Source organism: Mya arenaria, chromosome 3, assembly GCF_026914265.1.
Source record: "Mya arenaria isolate MELC-2E11 chromosome 3, ASM2691426v1".
NCBI classification, from domain to species: domain Eukaryota; kingdom Metazoa; phylum Mollusca; class Bivalvia; order Myida; family Myidae; genus Mya; species Mya arenaria.
The window spans coordinates 92,721,971-92,727,999 of NC_069124.1; positions in this window are offsets into that span (position 1 = coordinate 92,721,971).

A 6,029-nucleotide genomic window follows, 5' to 3' on the forward strand; every position below is an offset into this window, starting at 1 on the left:
CCTGTATCCGGTTTTGAAGCTTCAATGAGGGAACATCCTGTTTTAAAGCTTAAATGATCGGAACATATACCCTTCATTGTGTATTCAACCTTACCCCAAGGGACAGAATAATATGCCCTGTATCCTGTACTAAAGTTTGAATAAGGGGAAATGATATGCCCTTCATCCTGTATTCAAGCTTGAATGAAGGTATATTATCTCCTTCTTTCTCTAACCCTTACCCTTGGTTGAATTAGGGGACATTATGAACTGTATCCTGTATTTAACCTTGAATGACATCATGCCTTTCCTTTTGTTCTTATGGCTTTTTGTCGACAATTTTTATAGTGCCCGTTTTCAAGTTCCGTCTTGATTTGGGTTTCCGTTTGCGCGCACATTTGTATATAAGTGGCCGACGAATAATTTTCCATTTCAACACTATGCGACAATTCCTCCGTATTCACAATGTGAAATCCATGATTGATGCCCGACAGCAAAAATTCAGGTCAGGATAATCGGATGGCAGATTTCGTTTCCATGCGTTAAAAATTAATGACGTAGATCGGGTTGGTAGTTTTTTGTGCCGGAAGAATCCTTTTGCTCAACTTCCGGTGCGGTTGATTTGGCGTGTCTGTACCCGCATTTGGTGCCGAATGGACAAATCCCTTTGACTTTAAAGATCCTGCAGTCCTCTTTTTGACTCGGAGGAGCGATAATCAAACTTGTGAAAAGAAAACTGATTGAAACATTAATTTGTTTGTTGCAGAAAATAAAGAACTAGAAACGGTTATTTAGTGATCACTTTGGAGGGTTGTTTTATCCAAAGACTTCTATGACTGAATCAAATTAGAGCGGTGTGTTAATTAAGCTATCAAACATACTAAACAAGCATTAAATAATGCGAGTTGTTTTATTTCAAGACTTGGAAAAAAGATGATTATAAAAACGCAGAAATGTTTAATTATGCTTATCACTTTCGCAAATGCTTTAATCATGTCTTAACTTCCGTCTAAACGTCGGAGAATTGAACTGTCCCTAGATGACAAAAGCCTTTAAAGGTTAACTCAGTTAATATTTTGAGTAAACTTACTCCCTACATCAAATCCTCACTAAACCGGAATCCTCACTAAACCGGATATTTTGCTCAGTCCGGACCTTGTCCGGTTTAGTGAGTTTCCACTGTATTTGATTTTAGGCACAAGCACCAGTTCGCGCGCCATGTTTAAGAAAGTTCATTTTTTAATGGTTTCTATGAAAGCTAAAATGTATTTAAAATATTTCACAAACAATTCTTTTGTTTTTAGCTCTACTGGGTAATGCGATGGTAATGTGTACGTAGTATGTGCGTCCATGCGTCTGTAAACAATTGCTTGTGAACACAATACAGTCTTCAGTTTTGATTGTATCTCAATGAAACTTGTACACTATTTAGATATCCATTAGAGCTCGGTTCCTTTCAAAAACAAGCCAGATCCGCCCATGCATGCTTAGATTATGGCCCTTGAAAATTAGAAAAAAAATGCTACTTTTAGCTAACCTAGTTTTAGCCATGTCTGCATGAGCAAATTCTATTTTTAGCCAAGTTTACATGTAAAGTCGAGTCTAGGTGAATGGCCAATTTTTGTTCAAATTATGCCCCTGGGGTCATTACTGTCCATCCCCCAGGTTCTGTATGCTTAAATTGGAAATGTTTGAAAATCTTTTTGTCTGAACCAGCTATGCAGACACTTGCTATTTTGAATAAGGCACAATTTAGTGGTCTGCTACCATGGTTGTTCAAATTATGACCCTAAGGTCAAAACTGGCATTGCCTCGGGGGTCACAAGTTTTCTAGTGACTTTTTTAAGAATGTTTTCAAAATCTTCTTGTTTCCAACCACAAGGCTCATACTTTTAATTTTTGTTGTGGAGCATCAAATGATGACTGTTAAGCAAAACATTTAAAAATATGCCCCTAGGGCCAAAGCAGGTCCCACCCCTTTTGACCTTCTTTTTTATTTTTAAAACTACAGTAATGATATTTAGACCATGTCTACAGTTTTGCAAATGAGCATCAATGTTGTCCTCGTATGACCTTGACTTTGACCTTTTGACCAATTTTTTTTATTACTAAAGCTAAAAAAAATTTGACAATGAGTACAGTTTTGAAAACAATTTTTTTTTTTGTCAGATGACCTTTATTTGGCACATATTAAAATAGTTCATGCAACTTATCTGCTTACAGCACTTTCTGTCCTCAGATGTTAAATGTGCAAAGTTTTCAGGTAACCCAAACACAAAACCTGAACTATATGTCTGTTTACTTTTACATATCGAGAAAATTAATACGTTTTATGGATTTTTCCGACAAGTTCCACATGCTCTGGATTAAAAATTACCACAAAAGCCATGCCAGTAGAGCAAAGGCCCTTATGGGCCTCTTGTTTTCAATGAAACGCCCAAGGGGTGTGTGGGGCAGAAACGCTTGACTCTATAACATAACAACAGGCAAATAAAACAGACAACGCTTTCAGTATACCCCCGTATTTTAGAATGGGTAAAAAACAATTCAATAAACAATTTACACAGCTTATTAGCTCGACTATTCGAAGAATTCATCAACCTAACCTAATTGAATAACCAAGTTAGATAACTGTATTTTGCAAATAATGGCCCTTTATTATTACACTTAAAATTTTGCATGTAACCACATTTATGTTAATATCTCAGCACATCATGTATTGCATTGAAATCTAATCTAACAGTGATCCATGCATGTTTCGCCAAAACTTTTCAATCCTTACACTGAAAAGCGGCGGAATAGTCGAGCGCGCTGTCTCTGTGACAGCTCTTGTTTTATATAAAGGCGTATGTTTTATTATACCAACACCAACTAAATATTACAGTACAGCATGAATATTAGTTTTTATAAAAACATACTGTGTCAATCATGATGGTACAATTCATAAATGAATATACATAACTTTCATAAACATCATACTGTAAATGTTCAAAGTGAACTAAAATCTATTTTCCAAGAACATTAACTGAGTAATTCATAGTTTTCATTTTAATTTTCCACTCTTATGTTTTCATATCCGTTTTGCGCCAGTCCTGACAGTAAATTTTCAGTTATACATATCAACTACTTCCGAGGGTATATCCAGGGCAGTCACTGCCTAGTTCCATTATATTAAAATGTCCGTTTCACATACTTCTGCAAGAACGTCTTGAAAGTATAAATCCAAGTATTGTTCTTTGGTCATCATATATAGGCAGGTATGATCCGTTTGCGATAAACTATCACTTTGACAACCAATACACATGTTTCGAAAAAACAATATCAACATTTTATCACAAATTTCTTTTGCTTAGAAAAAGTCAAAATAGGATTGCAATAATGACATGTACTTGATATCCAATTAATATATTTATTTTAATGACCGTCCATTAAAAATAGTGTCCATACACTACTACCAGTCCATGAACTGCGAGTACGAAGCCAGATGGCATTTGCTGCATTTCCAATAAGACAATTGATTTAAGTGGTCGTCGTTACATTCAGAGTCAATAAACAACCTGCCGAGAACTTCTAGCGGAAAGTAGCTCTGTGTATTGAAACCATGGCTTGTTTCTTCGTTCATATATATGGGTTGATCTACCGGAGGTTGGGCTGATGTAGGAGGCTCTTCGTCCATTAAAACGCTTACAAAATCCCAATGGTTGTTACAATCGGGGAGACCCAACTGGTTTTGAGGAACATCAGGCCAAATGTCCTGACCTTGGGAATACAATGAAGAGTACTGTACAGTTGCGGTTGCCTGTTCGTAAGACGAGGTTTGGTTTAGTCCATAGGATGAGGCTTGGTTTTGTTGGCAAACATTCATTGATTCTTGACCATTTTGTGGGCTGCAGTATATTGCCCCGTAAAGTGTCTTCATCAACGGTTGTCCTTGTATGATTTTTAGGTTTCTTTTTTAAACGCTTCTTCAACAGTTTAGAAACCATCGCACGTAAGGTTTTATGCGTCTTAGATTTAAAATGGTCTGATGTATGCTTTTCAATAGCCAAAACTGGTATTTTGATATTTTTTGTTTGTGTATAAAGCTATGAATAAAAACATTATAAATCTGAATATCAAATGTTATTTTCTTCCATTTAACAATTTATATTATACCTGTACATGATGAACCTGGCACTGCAGATATGACACAACAGTCACTCTCATCATCACTTCTGTCCTCATAGTGAGGAATTTGGGGACATATGTCAAAATCACCCATCATTTGAATAAATGTTCTTAACATGCTTTTCAGTTTTTCATTTTCACATGTAAGCTGATCAATTTCATTCAAATAATTGTCTGTATTCTTACACAGTGTCACTATATGATCGTCTTTGGCAGCGATCTCTGTTTTTAAATTAACATTGCTCTCTACCAAATGCTGGTTATTGTCTTTCAATGTATCGTTATGTAGTTGAAGTTGAGCTAAATCTGCAGTAGACAAAATTATTCTTTTCTGATACTCCAGAAGTTGCGATATGAAAAATAAACTACGTCCAACTTTTTCACTAAGTGCCACATGAAAAAAAAATGAGTTCAATTCTTCACCAAGCTCTTTATGCCACCTCCAGTTGGGTGGAAATTTCATGGCAGTTGGTGAAATTCTCGAAGTGCCACCCATTTTTCACCAAATGCCACCCAAATCCATGGCATTTGGTGGAAGTTGGTGGAAAATTTAGGGAAGGGCAATTTTGAGGACAACATGTACACTTGAACTTATATGTTCAAAGTATGCTATCTGCATTTGGTAAAACCCTGTCTGTCAATATTATCTGCATTATTCTATCTTTTTGTTTTCTGTGTTAAATCCTGTGCCCGTTTTTTTTATATATACAAATGTAATTTTAAACTGTTGTTTTGATAAGTTACACTGTTGTCTTGGGTCCTGTTTTAAAAAGGTAATAACTATATTTACTTCACCTAAACATGAAAGGCAGAAAATCTTACGGAAATGACTTTATGCAGGACAATTCTGCTTTTATCAATGGTGATAAAAAAATTATTTTGGCTCACAGAGTTCTCAGCTCGAGCTATCTTAATAGCATGATAGTCTGTCCGTTGTCAAAAATTTTGTTCAAACAACTAAATGTATGGTGACCCACTGTCAAATTCCTTGACCCTATGTTGATTCATAAAAAAACAATGTTGCCAGGGGCGGGGCTAGTAACCGCTATATGTCTATATGGAAAATTTCTTATCATCGGCGAGCATTGACACTCTCGGCTCACGACGAAATTGACTTCTTTGTTATATGTAAAAGTACTCCAGTTCACCACTTTATTTTGAATTTGCAGAAAAGATTTCAGCTTTGACACTTTTTTCCCACAAATTTTGAACACTGTTGAACACCAGAAAACCATATCAAGATAATTTCGTTTTTCTGCTATCATCATTTCTTTACAGTCGCTATCTATTTCGCCAATGTTACACAGTCATGGCGGCATCTCTGGGGTCATCTCTGAATCCACCCACACATAAGAAAGAGGTTTTTTGGTATTTTTTTTCATTTATTTAACATATTAATAATCTGCAAGCAAAATCGGTAAACTGTTCAAATGATACCAACATTATATGGGGTGAACTGTATGAGGGATCCAAATTGAGCATTACGTATTGCCATTGGCTTAATGTAAAGATACATTTAGTTGGATGTTGGATACCTTAATATCAATGCTGATTTCTTTATAACAGAGTTGAAGAGATGGGAATAGTTGAAATACAATTTGTATTTTTTGTATTTTGATTTAAATTTAATTCAATATTTAATTTTGTTTGTTTATTTAAAGCTTGTTTGTGTGTTATGTTCTATTGTTTCATCGTTGTTTAAAACAGTTATTTCATGCATATGTTTGACTTGAATAAACTGTAAATTCTTTTCAGTTTTGGTTTGATATTCCTTGTAAACTTTTAGCTGGTAGGATGGTAAACTGTTATAATTGGCTATTTACCTATAATGTGCCATTGTATCATGTCCAGTCAAAACTTGAGTCACAAGGTCAAATGTTAAA